The following is a 19,497-nucleotide window of genomic DNA, read 5'->3' on the forward strand; positions in this document are numbered from 1 at the left end:
AATTGGGAAGCTTGGTGTTCCCTGTCGTGCAACTGCACATAACAAATCTTAATTGAACTCGCAATTTGCGAAGAATAAGCATAGCCCGTCGACAACCAATGTGTCACGACTATCCATTCGTATAGCCTGTATGTATCAATCATGCAACCAGCTCGTAAAAATCACTTCTCTACTGGATAAGGTAGGATGGTAAGGATACTGGTTAGAGGAAAACACAAAAGACTTTTATGGAGTGAAGAGTTTTGAAGGCAAAGTGTTAATGACGTATGATATGATGAGCTTCACATAAATTATTATCACCTTAGTTTTTCATAACAAATAGTATAATTAAATCGATACAGTAGTTTCAGTGTCGTCTGATCCAGCTCTCTAAACAATTTTCTATGCATATCTAAAATTACTTAAACCATGCATTAGCATTGAACTGTGTCTGTCAACTACCTTCTGTTCCATGTATCGTAAAATTGGTTTTCTAAAAAAAATCGTCGTATTTCGAGGACCTGAAATAGATATTTCAAGTACTAAATTAGTTTATTTATAAATGATCTTTGTAGGTATTTCAGCTGCACTGTGCCGTAAAATTGTTATGAGCGTATACGGTTTTCTCCGTATTATAATAAAATAATTGAGTTGCGCACTTCTTTCCTGCTAACTGGATCGTTATTGACTTACTTGATTCTTATATGCTAAGCTGCTGCTTTTGCCTGCTGCGTTTCATAGGTGGTCTCATAAAATTTGTTGTCACACACTCCTTATGCATAACATAACATTCACCTCATTAGAGTAAGCGACCTTGATAATTTTTATTTATTTATTTATTTATTTATTTATTTATTTTACCTACGAGCATCATTCTCGTCTGAATGATCATTTTAATTTATATCATTCAAGAGGAGAGGGCTTTGCTATACTTAAAACTAGTGGTAGCAGGTGGCACTTAGCACGTCCCTACTATAATATATGTCAGCTCTTTCGGTTGTGGCCGTTCATGGCTCAATTAACTTAAAACTAACTTACATCTAAGGCAAATCTTGCTCTCCTACAATAAATGTGTTTTACTTAAGGTGCTCATATAAATTACTTATCTTGTTGTGGCAGGTCGACAGGGTGTTAGTCCTGTGCACTACTCTTACATACGTTGGTACTTCACACATAGTATGACAACTTATAGTGTGTGTGTATATTTTCTTTTAGCAGCTTAACTTAACAGATATTTTCAATGGTTGACTCGGTATTTCTTCAAGTCTGCGTGATGAAACAATCCTTTCATTCGTCCAGATACAGGGTCAGCTAATAGATAGCAACCAATGTGCGGCTTTCTTAAGATAATATATGGTCCTTCATACAAGTGCTGCCACTTGCGATTCTTATGATGAATCAAAGATGGTTTGAAGTGGGTCTTTAATAGCACTCGTTCATTTATACGATACGATAAGACTTTGCTAATGTGTTTGTCATGCGCCTTTTTTCTAAGGTTGGCATGAGTGGTTAAAGATATGAGAGCTTATTGGTTCCGCAGCTTCCCCGTGGAGACCTAAAGAAGCTGCTAATGGTTTTCCGACTGGGGTGGAGCTGAAATGTCAGTTATTTTTACTTGACTAGTATTTTGCGACATACCAGGTCGAGAATTTGCGTTCGTATCCCATACTACTTTTGCATCTGTTGATTGCGTGTTATTTGACATCGCGTTTGGTGCTTGGTTCGCCTGTGTGTAAAAAATAGTCGGATTTCCTTGGCTATTATAACCGGCGGTGTCAGGAAAAGCATCCGACGAATTGTCCTGACTATTGTTCCTGAACTGTTGGTTGGGTTGGTGAGAAAATGTCGCATTTTTCGGCTGTGAAAAATTTATTTGCTGAGAGGGAGTGAAGTGACTCGGCTGACTGTACTGTTGTGGATTGTTATAATTGTTCCATTTCTTTCCCTTGTGACGATTTCCATTATTCGTCTTGTTGTTCTGGTACTGATAATTACCGTTGTGATTTATCGGTGAATTACTGTATTGTTGCTGTGTGTTTTGATAAATCGGATTGTATCTATTCTGGTGTGGATGTTTGTTATATTGTTTTCCATTACGGCGGTTGAAACTGTTATGATTGCCGTAAGGCTGAGCGTTTGGTTGTCCCGTGTTATGTTGGTACGACATTCCATTGACGCAATTTGTTATGTGCTGCTGCGGAGCGGGCGGTCCATTATTATAATTATTCCGCGCGCTCGCACGCACATCCTCATAGATCATATCCAAATTGTCAAGAACAGAAAGAAAGGCTTCTAGGTCTTCTTCACTCACATTAACTAGTTTTTCTCTTATTGACACAGGAAGTTTTGACTTTAAGATCATGATTACATCTTTGGTTGAAATGGGCGTGTCCCAATACTGAATTTTACGTAGATATTTTTCAAAATAACGTCTCAAACCTCCTCCTTTGGTGTTGAAAGGTTCGGCGTTGTAAACCTCTTTTCGGAGTCTTTGTTGTATACCTGAACTCCAGAATTTATTCAAAAAATGCTTCTCAAAATCTGTATAGGTGTGACATTTGTCTATTATTTCTGTACCCCAAATTGATCCTTCACCGTGTACATAGCCTAAGATGAACTGTATCCGCTGCCTGTCGTTCCATGATTCCGGAAAAGCACCTGTGAATGATTTTAGAAATACCATGGGATGTATATTTCGTTTTTCAGGTATAAAAGGCTGAAAAACTCTGTGTTTTAGCACACTCTCGTCTCGCATTAGTTCAACGAGTGTTAGTTGATCGGCATGACTACGTGACGTAGAAGTTTCGTCACGCGTATTATTTACTGTTGGTGAGAATTGTACCTGACACGCGGGATATTGACGACTATCGTGTTCTGGCGGTAGCGAATACTCACTTTGATTGTCACCTTGCAATTCCATAACTTGTCGTTTTAGTTGATCTATATCATTGCTTAGCTGACGTTTCCATTCCGGAAGATCGTGGCTGAATGCTCGTCTGATTTCACCTAATTCACTGGTTAAAGTGTCACCAGAAGTACCGGGAGCGGTTAAGATTTCTGCTGTAGCAGATTTAACCGTACCCTTTAGTTCAGCGTGTACCTTGCTGACAATGTACTGTTCTTTGGACTGCATCCACTCTTCAAATTCCCTATTAAGTGTATTGCTTATACCGGTGTTGACATCTGCGATCTTTTTGTCAATATTGACATCGGATATTTGCTGAGCAAGGTCTTCGACTCGCTCGCCAACGTGGTTGACACTTTCTGTCAATTGGCTTACTCTCTTTGAAACATCACTGTAATGTTTCAAAGAGTCACTCGCAGTTGATTTACACACATCTATTTGGGCCTGCATATCTATGAACTTGCTACCAAAATTTGTCTCGGCGGATTCCACCATCGAAAGAACACTATCAATTTTTGCGTGTACGCTTGCGTTTAGCTCGCTTGCGTAAGCAGTGGTAATGGCTTTAATTTTTTCCTCCATGGTGTCATTCGAATTTTTGATTTGTGCTTGGATGTCCTCTATCCTTGATTCTAAACTGCTGAACCTGCTGTCACTTTGATTTGCTAACTGACTGATTTGCGTTCCAAGATTGTCACTTTGGTTTGTTAACTGACTGATTTGCGTTCCAAGATTGTTACTTTGGTTTGTTAACTGACTGATTTGCGTTTCAATATTGTCACTTTGGTTTGTTAACTGTGCCATGTTTGCTTCAAAACTGGTTTTCATATCAGCAAACAATTTTAGTATATCTGACAGCGAGCATTCATGTGACTGCGACGCGGTCTGTGGCGCCGACAGCTCACGTGTCGCTTCGTCGTCTGTTGTTCCTTCACTACGAGATTCAGGTTTGTTTACACCCGCGCGCGATCTAAGTTGCCTTGGTTGCTCATCAGCCATCGTAAATTTAAAGTAGTTACACTGCACGAGCTAGAAAAGATAATTTTTTTTTTTAAATTATGATTTTCACTTGTCAGGTGCGCCAAGGATTTCGCGTCCTGATTTCTCAGATATTGCTTGCGCGTTATAAACAATTGAAACTCTGACACACGAAAATGCCAATATGGCAATGAGAGAGATAAAATAAATGACAAACACTTATAGAGCACTGAAACTGGCGGCCATTGTGATTTACTAAAATGCACAACAATGGAATTCTTGCTAACTATTTCTAACTATTGTAAGCGAAATGATGTGATAGAGGCGGATCTAATAGCAAAAGGAAACAGACATTTGGAAATTAAATTGCTTGAGGAAAAGGAAAAAAGCGTAGAGAGTGAATGTCACGAGCCGACTGAATGCTCGGTACGCAAAGCTTCAAACGTAATGAAAAATCGTACTCACATTAGTTGTCTTGCGCGCTGCTATTTATTGCTGTTGTGGATTCTTGCTGCGATTTTCTGCATATGCGTCCTTTTTTTTATCACTGTTTTAGGCTTCCAATTTTCTACAGATGGTAGCATGAAAATAAAAAGAACAAATTAGTTTTTTAGTTATGTCCCTGTCAGGGCGCCACATCTAGCGTTAAAAGGTTTTTTTTTTTTTTTTTTTGGCTTTTCACATTTAACCAAATATAACATTGATGATGATAATTCATGGCAATGTTTGCCGACAAGATAAAGAATGCAACCTTTTAACACTAGATTGCGTACTCACGGCAGTTCTCCTTGGCCGTTTTTTGGTACGACTTGGAAAGAGAGAAAAATTAATGAATGATCGACGATGCGTCGGTTCTCGATTGTGTTTAGGAGACGTACGGATTGATTGCGCGAAAATAGTTTCTCAAATGACCTCTTAACCCGGGTTGCTTTCACGCAATCAGACTCTTCAATGAAATTACCTAAGGGACCTATTTGAATAATAAAAAAAATTGGAAATGAATGCAAAACAGTGAAATTTTGTAAAAAAAGTTGTCAGATCGTAAACTGAACACGTTAATGGTCTCCCAAATACAATCGACACACCGCGATAAAGAGCGAACCTGTAACAAAGTTCATTTAAACATAAACATTATTTGTGGTTAATTTAAAGAAAAGAATAAGCATAGATTTTCTGTACAGTGGAAAAAAGTATATTCTCAAAGAAGAAAGGCGTTAAACTATAAACATTACCAAATTTACAATGAATACAAAACTTACATTTTTATGTTTTTCTCATACATGGTGCAGTCCAACAATCGCTGCTTTTGTATTTGTGATATTTTGTAAAAATTAAATGTCCTGGCGTGCGCGTAAGTATTTTTTATCGTCACTAGGTTTACAAAAGCGTTTTCTTTCTTGATGATAACGTGGTTTTTCACACTAAACTTGTAGCGGTGCTACACAACACGTCTTAACAAGTCGGCAACCAAACATCAAAGGCAATGAAGTACATGTTAACATATCGGCGACCAGAAGTACAACTAACTATAAAGACTCTAGAATTTTCCTAACAAATGATAAATTGTTCTTTCTTCTGTTTCGCAGCTTCTTGCTATCAAGCGCTGCGGCAATGATTTTAAATATCTGCGCCCAGCGAGTCATAGTATTTAAAAGTACCTTTTAAACGCTGGCCGCGCGTCTTGGTGTAGGCGAACGTTATAAACAGATTTCGTTTTTTTTTTACTCTCGTGTTGTCATGCTTAGTATCACTGCAAACTACTGCTTGGTGGCTGTCCTTTTCTCATATGCAAAATGTCTGAAATCCAATAATATCACAATACGGGAATCTGTACGAGCCTCAATCGGCGGTATGTTTGTACGATCGTCCTGCGTGAAAGATTTCTCAAATGTTAAATTTAAAATTTCACCTTTCGTTTTGCTGTCTTCCCTTGCCAGGCCAGACTGATCAGTGAGTGACGATCGAAGCCTTCGACCCTCTTACCGATTTTACGTAAGACCAGAATTTCCTTGGGTTTTCAGCAAGATCTTTTGGTAAGGTATGACGGTAGTCGTCGTTGAATGCTTCACGCATCGCTATTTTTACTTTATGAGCACCATCAATTTGCCCATGTTCGAATTTACTTAGCTACGACATAAAGCGCTCATAACGACTCAAAACACTGTTCTGGCCACGACTGACACCTGTAATGTGTTGAGAACACTGTAACGGTGCCGTTGGTGGAAATACACAACAGATTCACCTGCAACCTTGCCGCGCGGAGTGGCGGCGCAGTTTGAGGCGCCATGTCGCCGGTTGCCCGGCCCCTTCCGCTGGGGGCTCGAGACCTCCCGCGGGCATGGGTGTGTGTGTTGTTCTTACCGTAAGTTAGTTTAAGTTGTGTGTAAGTCTAGGGACCGATATCCTCAGCAGTCAGAAGCTGCAAGATTCGGGCTGTACGGTTGATGAGGAAGAACACTCTAATGAAGTATTGTGAGCTCTTCTTTCCCGCGCGGACATGTGTTGAACATTGTATTGTCATGGAGAAACAGAAGTTGGTTTCCATTTTTGTTGCAATGAACCCGCTGAATTCGTTTCTTCTGTTTCCGGAGCGTAGCGCAATGAACTTCAGAGTCGATAGTTGCACCATGAGGACGTCAAGCAGAATAACCCCTTCAGAGTCCTAGAAGATCATCGTCATGAATTTACTCGCTAAAGGTGCATCCTTGAACTTTTTCTTCGGAGGTGAGGTGGTGTGGTTCCATTTCATTTATTGCCGTTTTGTTTCCAGTTCGAAGTAATGAAACAATGTGTAATCGTCTGTGACTATGTTCGAAAAAAAACTGTCACCATCAGGCTTTTCAGCGCAAGCCATTTCGCACGGACGGTCCGTCGTTGTTCTTTACGGTCTTCTGTTAGACCGGCCAGAGTGGCCGAGCGGTTCTAGGCGCTACAGTCTGGACTCGGGCGACCGCTGCGGTCGCAGGTTCGAATCCTGCCTCGGGCATGGATGTGTGTGATGTGCTTAGGTTAAAAAATTGTTAAGGCTTTCGTGGCCACTTGTTGACAAACTGCCTATTGGCTTCTGTCTCGGGTTCATCGGCCGACGTTCATATAATGATTTTTCTGACGTTTCGCCAGCACGAGTGGCTGGCATTGTCAAAGCTTCAGCCTCCATTGCCGGTGGTGAACTGGAGCCGCAGACTATTATGTACCTGAAGCGCCAACGTCCGAGGGCTTCTCCGCGGTCATTTCCGGTGCGGTTCTCCTCTTGCTACCTGCAACGGTCGTTCGCTGCAGTACGGGATGCCAGGATCCGTTTACCTTAAGGCTTTCCTCTTTCTTGTTCAAACTGTTCGCGTGTTTGCGTACTTCTACGGCTTCTCTGAACATGCGCGTGTGATAGTGTTCTCTACAGCCAGAACTTCCGTGTCGGCGAATTTTATTACGTGGTCGGTCTCATTCAGTGCGTGCTCTGCCACGGCCGATTTCTCCACCTGCCCCAACCTGCAATGTCGCTTATGGTCTTTGATCCTGGTGTTAATGGATCGTCCAGTCATTCCGACATAAAGGAAGGAACCAGAAAAAGAAATGTCGGGTACGCCCTTTCTGCCATACATTCCCAGAGTGACGGACAGAATCGGCCGTATATTGCGCAAACATGGCGTAAAGACGATTTTCAAACCCACAAGGAAGATCAAATACTGTCTTAGATCGGCGAAGGAGAAAAGAGACCCAATTGCTATGTCGGGAATATACCGTATACCATGCACATGCGGAAAAGTTTATGTCGGAATGACAGGACGATCCATTAACACCAGGATCAAAGAGCATAAGCGACATTGCAGGTTGGAGCAGGTGGAGAAATCGGCCGTGGCAGAGCACGCACTGAATGAGACCGACCACGTAATAAAATTCGCCGACACGGAAGTTCTGACTGTAGAGAAGCACTATCACACGCGGTTGTTCAGAGAAGCTGTAGAAATACAAAAAAACGCGAACAGTTTGAACAAGAAAGAGGATAGCCTTAAGGTAAACGGATCCTGGCATCCCGTACTGCAGCGAACGACCGTCGCAGGTAGCAAGAGGAGAACCGCACCGGAAATGACCGCGGAGAAGCCCTCGGACGTTGGCGCGCCAGGTACATATAGTCTGCGGCCGCGAGCTCGGCTTCAGTTTACCACCGGCAATGGAGGGTGAAGCTTTGACAATACCAGCCACTCGTGCTGGCGAAATGTCAGAAAAATCAATATATGAACGTCGGCCGAAGAACCCGAGACAGAAGCCAATAGGCAGTTTGTGCTTACGTTAGTTACGTTTTAGTACTTCTAAGTTCTAGTGGGCTGATGACCTCAGAAGTTAAGTCCCATATTGCTCAGAGCCATTTGAACCATTTTTTGGACGGACGAGTGTGTTGCCACTAACTACAGAGACATCCAGTTGTGCAGCGAGGTATTTGATTGTGATCTGTCGGCCACCTCCAATGAAAATGTCCGCAAGCTCTAACACTGCACGAGTCACAGTAGTTTGCGGCCGGCAGTCACGCCGGAGATCGGACAGATTTACGCGACCTTGTTGTGATTATGACAGAAGCACTGCCCAACGACTCATCGTGCTTTCGTTCACTACTGCGTCTCCGTAGACATTTGCAACCACCAGTGAATGCCTGCGATGCTCTGATTTATCGCCAGAAGAGTCTCAATGGCAGTTCTCTGCTTGGAACATACCTCAGTTACAGGTGCCACTTTGAAAGCAACGTACAGCGCCGCCATGTACCGGAAATTCGTGAAACTACAAGATCTGAAGCGGGAATGTTTCCCTATGTCCCACAACATATTGGTAATTTTTTTCCACCGAAATTGGCCGAGAAATAATGTGTTTCACTACTTACTGAAAGCCATTCGTAATATCATGTTGTGCCAGGTCGGGCAATTACTGAATTCAGAATTTGAAATAACTGAATATTTAATGAAAGACTGCGAAAATACATGGCACAGTAGGAGTATTACGATAAGTTCAAAAATTATTTGAAGTAAGTTACAGCAGTTATCTTGCCTCTCGCTGGTATGTTGAGATTATTTATTTCTTAACTAGGAACCATGAGAACTGAACTGGTTGTTATTAATTAGTGCAACCTAATCACAATTAGTGCAACATTTAGTTTCGTTTTAAAATAATTTCGTGAAACCGTGAAGAACATTGTTTATTTGAGAAAGCTATAATCACTGAAAGAAAGTTGAATTTCAGATTCGCTTAAGGATGAAGTTGTGTTAACGCGGTCAGACGCAGATACACTTACTCGTAAGTGAACATTTCAGTTTAATAATCCGTTACGCATGTTCTGGAGATTTAAATATTAGGCCTCTGACTGTGGTAGTTTCACCACAGTTGACATTTGATATTATTTGAGCGTCCAGGATTCAAGACTGACAGTCACCAATGCACGTTATGCAGTTACCTATATTTCTAATTTTCTCGCTGGAAACATCTCGCCTTGTCTTAAACATGAGTTACAGAAAGGTAGGCAATCCATGTCTTTCATCTGTATATTAATCATCTTAACTTTGTTCTCAGAGTGTTGTTAGAATATTCTTTGTGTATTGCATTTCTGGTCGCATATGTAGGGAACCACTCCAGACCTTGCCTAGTTACATGTAGAAACGATTCTAAATCCACATTTGAGCACGTCAGAGTACTAGGACAGGATTTGATCTAGGTGTTTTTAAGCTCCTGCTCATCAGCTCTGTGAGTCAAGTTGGATGTGCATGACCTACTTCCTAGAGGGATAGTCGTGTCCCCCCCCCCCCCCATCTTCCTCACAATTACATCAATCATTGGAATTTCAGAGGACGCTGGTGACTGTGGAATTAGAAATAACGAAGAGAAAAGTGAATGTAACAGAGAGTAACATGAGAGAAGTATTTATCAGGGGAGACCAAAAAGTTAACAAGCCGTACAGTCAAGAACCAGAAAACCACTCAAACATCGTCGTCAGCCTGAGGCAACCGTCCCACCGACACACAAAGCTGAAGATATCCGTTTAGTAAAACACACACCGTGTCCTACTGCGTCAGTAAGTCCACAATTGCCTCCTGCACATCGTCGACGCTTCAACGCATTTTTGACGGGACCGAAGGCGAGACAATAGCATGGGGAGATATCAGAACTTTAGGGCAGGTACTCTAGTGTCTCCCACCTGATTTGGCGTAACTTCTGCGTTACTATATTAGCGATATATATCGAATCGCGACCAGCACGGAACTTGGAGCGTCATTCCACTATCGGTGGCTTTCGACAGACAGGCTCTTCTACCGCTGCTTGTCCATCGGCAGCCAAGAAAATAAAACTTTTTTGAAGGACATCATATTTACGCCAGTGACTGTTATATGTTTTTCTTACACTATTGCAATTTGGGCCTTAGGCCATTATCAGTTGCTGATATTATGACTTTAAGCCATGTCAACGTAATGTAGCCTGCAAACAGTAGTCTGCAGCTGTGGTCTAACGCATTTGTGACTAGTGATGGTTTAACGAACATGTGCACTTACAGATTATGTTGTTTCACGATGTTTAAATACGTGTGCTCGCACTGTGTAACAACGTCACGAGTTTATTTAACAGTATTGACAACGACACACAAAATACTTATCCTCCAGTACAAACGCACCACGGTCCCTGGTCACTACTGTGTCACCTACAGCCACCTTAGAGAAAGCCCCTATTCCTTCGTGAATGTCCTCGCCCATCTCTATAACGTCATCCTCTCTACCGGCTTCTAACCTGACCTATGGAAGACTTCCCATGTCCTCTTATTCCTCAAACCCAACAAACCCCTTTCTGCCACCTCTTCCTATCATCCCATCTGACCCACCTCCGTCTTCAGTAAGGTCTCCGAATCCATCCTCTCCCGCCGTATCCATCAGCACCTTAATCAATATCACCTCCTCTCTCTTACCCAGTGTGACTTTCGACCCTACTTCTCTGCTGAAGATCAACTCCTTAAACTCGTTCACCTTCTCTCCATCCAGATCAACTCCAGTTGCTCCGCCATTTTTATATCCCTCGACCTCCAAAATGCCTATGACCGTGTATGGCATCCTGGTCTCCTCTTTAAACTCCAAACCTGCGCCCTGCCTATCAATTTTGTCCATCTGGATGATTCCTTCCTCTAGTGCCGTCCTTCCTATGTCACCATCCACAGCACCAACTCCCATATCTTTTATCTCACTTCTGGCATCCCTCAGGGCTCTGTCCTCTCCCCTCTCCTTTATCTCTTGTATACAGCTGATATGCCCAAGCCACCCCACCTGTCCACCTTCTCCAGTATTCTGATGACACCGCCTTCCTGGCTCTCTATCCTACCCTTCAACAGTCCCAACGCACCCTCCAAATAAAACTTAACCAGTTCACCACTTGGTGTAACCAGTGGTTCCTCCGTCTCAACCTGTCCAAAGCCCAGCCAATCATCATAGGCCGCGCCACCCACTCCTTCCATCTCCATGATTTCTACCTCACCCTTTATGGTCATCCAATCCAGCTCACACCCACCCTCACCTTCAGACCATCCAACAGAAAGCCAACTCCTGCCTCTGCTTCCTGATTCTCCTGTCTGGCCGGACATGGGGATTGCATCCTTCCACCATCCTCCACACCTACAAATCCCTCATCCGTACTATCCAGCGTTGCCTGGATCTCTGCATCCACCTGCTTTTACAAGCCCATCCAAATCCTCTAACGCCATGCACTCCACCTTGCCTTCCATATCCGCCTTCCTTCCCCCACACGGCTCCTATATGAACTCATCCCCTTCCCCCACCTCCCCATGTTCCTCCAACATATCCACAACCTTTACTTTGTCCACAGGCTTGATCCCCCCACCCCCTGGTATCCTCCTTCCTTTCCACCCCCGCCAGTTGCCACACCTCTATCACTGTATCCCTCCCTCACTCTACCTCCACACCCTCCATCTCCCTCATCAGGGCAATTTCCAGTGGCTCCCCCTCCCGTATGATGAACTTCTCTGTGACATACACCCTTCCTTCCAACTATAACCTTGTCTTGCTCCCCCCCTCCCCAGAGCACCCTTTCTCCTCTCCCCTCCTTCTCCCAGAGCAGATGTTCCTCCTTCTCCCCCCCCCTCCGACACCCTGCAACCCATCCTTGCCTCTTTCCCTCCCACGTCCTTCCCCACCTGGCCCCGGGCCCCCGCCCATCTCCCCCATCCCTTCTTCCCTTCTCCCTTATCTTCTTGCACCTTGTAGATCTTCCGTATTGATCATCGTCATTGTGCCATGTCAGTGGTGTGTTTAGTGCTGTTTCTCCTGTGTGTCGAGAGGTGTGATTTTAATTGTGTGCTGGCCTTGTACTTAGTGTTACCGTCAGTGTTTGTTATGTGCTACACCATCCATCGATACTTTTATGCTCCGGTCATACTGTGCCTTATGTTCATTTAATTGTCCCAGTGTGTGGTTTTTTGTGTGCGCTACTTTTTACAGTTTTTATCTCCATTTTACAGTCCCCCCTTTTTTGTCCATTGTCTTCCATGATGTTCCCCCTTTTTTATATCTATGTTTACCATGTTTTCTCCTTTGTTATTTTTAAATGTCTTTTATTGTTTGCTCTATGTCTTTCAGCCGAAGAGCAGCGCATATGCTGCTGCCAGCCCACCCCGATGGGGGATTGAAATACAATAAAGGAAAAAAAAAAAGACACACACATGTGAGGGCTTCGCCGATGATCGTCGCCAGTGTTTCTCTGTGTCAGTGTCTCTCCGTTTGTGTACAGTGTTTTCATCAGTCTTCTATTAGGTTCGCATTTCCACGTGGATGTCTTCGTCTGTTCAACTGGTGCCACCCTTCATGTACAGTGCCTTCCGTCGAACGACTTCTAATTTATTGTGCAGTTTTCAGCATGTGTTTACCATGCTTTTTATGTTTTCTCTGTCTTCCGTTTCTATATGTTGTGTTTCGTGGCCGAAGAGCGTCGCATGTAGGCTGCTGCCGGACAGCCTCAGCTGAGGCATGAAATAACAATAAAGGAAAAAAATACATACAAATATATCAGCTTACATTACGTTGGCTTGGCCAACGTAATGTAATGTGGTCAATTTGACCACTTTTTATATTTTAACATGTAATTATTCGGTCAATTTCTAATCTATGCTGTTGTGAGTTAATGACTTTTCCTAAATGTTTATGTAGATCATATAAATAATCCAATATTAATTTTATCTTCATTAGTTTTCTCTGAATGACCACTTGTATTTAAAACCGCCGAGCCGTCACTTTGATCACATTACATGTATACAGGGTGAGTCACCTAACATTACCGCTGGATATATTTCGTAAACCACATCAAATACTGACGAATCGATTCCATAGACCGAACGTGAGGAGAGGGGCTAGTGTAACTGGTTAATACAAACCATAAAAAATTGCACGGAAGTATATTTAACACAAACCTACGTTTTTTTAAAATGGAACCCCGTTAGTTTTGTTAGCATATCTGAACATATAAACAAATACGTAATCAGTGCCGTTTATTGCATTGTAAAATGTTAATTACATCTGGAGATATTGTAACCTAAAGTTGACGCTTGAGGACCACTCCTACGCTGTTCGATCGTGTGTATCGGAGAGCACCGAATTACGTAGGGATCCAAAGGGAACGGTGGTGGACCTTAGGTACAGAAGAGACTGGAACAGCACATTACGTCCACATGCTAATTTCTTTTTATTGGTCTTTTTCACTGACGCACATGTACATTACCATGAGGGGTGAGGAACACGTTCGACGGGCGTTTCATAGGACGTGGAGGACGCATAAATTGGCAAGCCCGTTCTCCTGATCTTACACCTCTGGACTTCTTTCTGTGGGGTACGTTAAAGGAGAATGTGTACCGTGATGTGCCTACAACCCCAGAGGATATGAAACAACGTATTGTAGCAGCCTGCGGCGACATTACACCAGATGTACTGCGGCGTGTACGACATTCATTACGCCAGAGATTGCAATTGTGTGCAGCAAATGATGGCCACCACATTGAACATCTATTGGCCTGACATGTCGGGACACACTCTATTCCACTCCGTAATTGAAAACGGAAACCACGTGTGTACGTGTACGTGTACGTGTACGTGTACCCCTCATGGTAATGTACATTTGCGTCAGTGAAAAAGACCAATAAAAAGCTGTTAGCATGTGGACGTAATGTGTTGTTCCAGTCTCTTCTGTAACTAAGGTCCATCACCGTTCCCTTTGCATCCCTACGTAATTCGGTGCTCTCCGATAGACACGATCGAAAAGCGGAGGAGTGGTACCCAAGTGTCAACTTTAGGTTACAATATCTCCGGATGTAATTAACATTTTACAATGCAACAAACGGCACTGATTACGTATTTGTTTATATGTTCAGATGTGCTAACAAAACTAACGGGGTTCCATTTTAAAAAAACGTAGGTTTGTGTTAAAAAACATACTTCCGTGCATTTTTTATGGTTTGTATTAACCAATTACACTAGCCCCTCTCTTCACGTTCGGTCTGTGGAATCGACTCGTCAGTATTTGATGTGGTTTACGAAATATATCCAGCGGAAAAGTTAGGTGACTCACCCTGTATTTGAAAACAGATAATTTAAAGATTGTTGGGCGTCACTCCCCGGATTTATTCTTATCACTTGTCAACAATGTACTAAATATGTTGGTTACTGAAGTTTATTCGCATTGTTTGAATTTAAAAGCTCAGCAATGCAATATGTCGCTTACTGTTTGCTATTGGGTTTCGCATAAACAAGGCTATTATTTGAGTACTGGTCTCAGAGCAGTAGACACGGCTCAGATGTCACAGCGATACAAACCACGGCCACGGCCACGGCCACTTTCAGATGAAGAAATTGTCACACTTTTGTGTGAATCGGATGCTGAAAATGTTCCTGAAGTTGAGGACCTTGTGGAAGATTCTACAGATGAAGATTACCAACCTGTCGCTAATGTGGAGAGTGACAGCTCCGAGGCTGAACATGAAGGTAATTTACATTCACTTATATTATTATTATTGTTATTATTATTATTATTATTATTATTATTATTATTATTGTTACTATATGAATAATGATCACTATTGTAATAGAGCTGACACTTCTACTGCTACTTCTGTTACTGCTATTTTATTGTGTGGTATGTTATCTTTATAATGAGTTGTAGCTTTCTAATTGTCTCTTTCCTCACGCAGTTGATGAACCAGGACCAAGCAGTAATACAAACAATTCTAGAGAAGGCCCTACCTTGGGTAAAAAAAGAACTGCACCTCCTGTAAGTGGACCATACAGAATCGACGTAGAAGAGGAGAACGAAGTGAGGGTTCACTTCCAAAACCCGGCTCAAAACTCCTGGGGAAGGACGGGATTACGGAGTGGACTGTAGCAGACTTCGATGTTACTACTCCAGGTAGGATAGGTCTACAGAATATATTGAAAGAGACACGGGGACCTACTCCACACGCAAAGCGGCACGTCTCAAATGATATGCCTGGCGTCTTTTAGTTGATCAATCAATGTTGAAACACATAAAGAAATGCACAGAAGCAGAAGCACAACGGCTTCTTGGAAATGATTCCCGGAGTTTGCATTTAGAAGAATTAGATGCATTTGTTGCTTTATTATATGTTCGTGGTGCACTAGGTGCGAGATGTATTGAAGTAGATGAATTGTGGTCGAAAAAGTGGGAAGCCCCATTATTCACTGACACAATGAGCAGAATCAGGTTTCAAGAAATTTTGAAATAGCTGCGTGTTGATGAAAAAAATACACGGTCGGAACGTTTGGTAAGTGACAAATTTGCACTTATATCAACTACTTGGAACCATTTTATAGAAAACTGTCAGTTGAATTACATACCTGGATCAAATGTCACTGTGGACGAACAGCTTTTCCCCAACAGAACCAGGTGTCCGTATTTGCAAATATATGCCGCATAAGCCTGATAAATTCGGAATCAAAATCTGGCTTCTAGCGGATGTAGAAACAAAATATCTTTGTAATGGGTTCCCTTATGTAGGAAAGAACGAACAGAAGGCACCTGATGGGAAACTTCCAGAACAAGTAGTAATGATGTTGGTAGCTCCATATCGCAATAGGGGGCGAAATGTGACTACTGATAATTTTTTCACCACGGTCACACTTGGGGAGAGACTGGAAAAAGAGAAAACTAGTCTTGTCGGAACTATAAATCGTGCAAGAAAATAAATTCCGAACACTATAAAAAATGAAAACTTCTCTTTATACGTGTGTTCTCTTGAAAAGGGAAGGTGGTACTCTGACTGTTTACGAAGGGAAGAAGAACAATAATGTTCTTCTGTGTAGCACCATGCACACAGATGTTGAAATACAAAATAATTCGAAACACCTTCTCGAAACAGTGAGCTTCTACAATAGCACAACATTTGCTGTAGATGTCTTGGACCAGATGACGAGGAACTATTCTGTCCACTCTGGTACTCGTCGATGGCCGGTACACGTATTTCACGATATCCTTGATTTAGCAGCCATCAACGCATGGATCATTTTCAAGCTAGTGACAGAGATCAAAATAAGTAGGAGGAATTTCATCCTAAATCTAACAGAAGAATTACGTAGAGCCTATATGGAAACCAGAAATCAGGAAAGGATGCCAAGGGATGGAAAAGAAAAGGAAGAAGAGGACGATGGTGATGAAGAAAGAGAAGAAGCGGAAATTCCTGCGAAAGTAAGAAAACTATGCCAAACGAGGAAATGCAGGAACAAGACAAATGAAGTGTGCAGTAAATGCAAGAGATATGTTTGTGGGCCGTGTACATATAAAGTAATAAAGACAGTAGTTTGTAATGCTTGTAAATAGGATTAGGTACTATACATGGTCATATTTTGTTGTGGGTTGGCAGGAGAGCCAACACCGGTATGAGAGGAAGCCGAAAGGCACGCGTTTTAGCTCACGCAGGCTGGCATGAGTTATGTTTTACAGTATCAATAGTAACTGGCAATGGCGCCTTGCTAGGTCGTAGCAAATGACGTAGCTGAAGGCTATGCTAAACTGTCGTCTCGGCAAATGAGAGCGTATTTTGTCAGTGAACCATCGCTAGCAAAGTCGGCTGTACAACTGGGGCGAGTGCTAGGAAGTCTCTCTAGACCTGCCGTGTAGCGGCGCTCGGTCTGCAATCACTGATAGTGGCGACACGCGGGTCCGACGTATACTAACGGACCGCGGCCGATTTAAAAGCTACCACCTAGCAAGTGTGGTGTCTGGCGGTGACACCACATATTTTATGATTGGTCTTTCTCTTAACATTTCTCCAGTAAGATTAATTTCTATTAATTTTAAAACTACTGCAATACAATTAGTATAGTTGCAGATAAATATTGTGAACTATGATCTTTAATATTAGTAATATTATGTTCCCACTGTTGTTGCAAAATACAATGATACTGTTATTAAACGTAATTAAAGTGATACATTGCTATCAAAGTCATTAATATTTACATTAAACAGCACAGCATGTACTTACGAAGAAAGTGGTCACTTTGACCACATCGGCGTTTCTAAGTATAATACTAGTTCCGGCGGTTCTAGTGTTAAAGCCATAATATCAGCACTTGATAATGCCCTAAGGCCAAAATTGCAATAGTGTAACAAAAACTTAAAACAGTCACTGGCGTAAAGATGATGTCCTTCAGAAAATTTTTAATGACTGTGAATCCCAGCTACAACAAGTTTATTCAAAAGAAAAACAGTTCTCTGACGTTGATTGGACGCATATGGTAATAACGTCGCCACAGTTCACGTTTCAGCATTTACCGCACGCATGTCGGAAGACACAAATGCCTACACGTCGTTGGTTACACACCCGCGTCGGAGGAGCGCTAAGTCGCATATACGCCGCAACAACGCCCTCATACGGAAACTTTCTGATCGCTCCTTATGCAACGGCTTTACAATGAAGAGACAAAAATCACGGGATACTGATATAAACATATACACATGGGGGTAATATAGCGTATACCAGGTATCTCAGGTGTAGAAGTATGAAACCGGAATTTGGTTGCAATAATTACACGTCTTTCGTAAACAATACTTTATTCAAAATAATCTCCATTGCTGTTTACACTTTTCTCCCACTTCTCCGGCAGTCTATGAATGCCACGCGAAAACAAAAAGAAACCAATTCTTCTTTTGAAGCGAACCAGTCAGCGAGCCATTTTCGTACATTTTCATACGAATTGATGAGTTGTTCAGAGAGATTGTGTCCCAGTGATGCAAACAGATGATAATCGGAAGGTTTCAGGTCTGGAGAATAAGCCTCATGCCCTATTATTTCCAAACAGAACGCCTAGATCGTTTCCATGACCCGTTTTGTTGTGTGTGATAGGGCGTTGTCATGGAGCAATATCACTTTGTGTTGCCTTCTTCCATATTCCTGTTGTTTTTCATGTAATGCTTGATTTAAATCGATCATTTGTTGCTGACAGCGATCTGTGTTGACGGTTACACCAGGTTTTAGCAGCTTATCATAGATGATACCATTCCCATCACACCAAACACAGAGCATTGTCTTTTTTCCAAAGCGATTTGGTCTTGCAGTGGATGTCGATGGTTTGCCAGGATTGACCCGTGATTTACGGCGCTTAGGATTCTCTAAATGTATCCAGTTAATCACCTGTCACTATTCGATGGAGAAACGAATTTCTTTTGTATCTGGCGAACAGCATTTCACAAGTGGTCTTTCGATTTCCTTGCTATCTTTCATTCAGTTCAAGAGGAACCAATTTTCCCACTTTCTGCACCTTTCCCATAGCTTTCAACTAACTTTTTGCGTCATATTGAATTGTTCCGGGAGTTCCTGTTGAGTTTGAGTATCATCTTCATCCAATCAGGTCTGCAATTCGTTGTCTCCGAATTTTTTCGGTGGTTTCCCGCGCTCGTCGTTTCTCACCACTTCTGAATTTTTTGAACCACTCGAAACGCTGTGTTTCACTAAGAGCATGTTCACCGAAAGCTTCGACAAGCATTCGAAGCGATTCAGCAGCAGTTTTCTTCCAATGAAAACAGAAATCCAATGCTGTCAGCAATTCATAGTTCGTAGGCACAAAACTTACGGGCTTGGAACAGATATCGCTGTATGGAACTTAGGTGTTTAGGTTTTTATATTGGTAACGCCACGTAGCGCTCTGTATGAAAATCACTGGCTGTGCTTTGTGCAGTCTGTTGCTGGTTTGCATTGTTGGAATATTCGCTATTATAGTGTTGGGAAGTTGGATGTGAACAGCGCGTAGCGTTGCGCAGTTGGAGGTGAGCCGCCAGCAGTGGTGGATGTGGGGAGAGAGATGGCAGAATTTTGAGAGCGGACGATCTGGACGTGTGTCCATCACAGACAATAAATTTGTAAGACTGGATATCATGAACTGATATATATATTATGACTTTTGAACACTATTAAGGTAAATACATTGTTTGTTCTCTATCAAAATCTTTCATTTGCTAAGTATGCCTATCAGTAGTTAGTGCCTTCAGTAGTTAGAATCTTTCATTTAGCAGGCAGTATTGGCGCTCGCTGTATTGCAGTAGTTCCAGTAACGAAGATTTTCGTGAGGTAAGTGATTCATGAAAGGTATAGGTTATTGTTAGTC

This window comes from Schistocerca cancellata, chromosome 3 (genome assembly GCF_023864275.1).
Source record: "Schistocerca cancellata isolate TAMUIC-IGC-003103 chromosome 3, iqSchCanc2.1, whole genome shotgun sequence".
Lineage (NCBI taxonomy): Eukaryota > Metazoa > Arthropoda > Insecta > Orthoptera > Acrididae > Schistocerca > Schistocerca cancellata.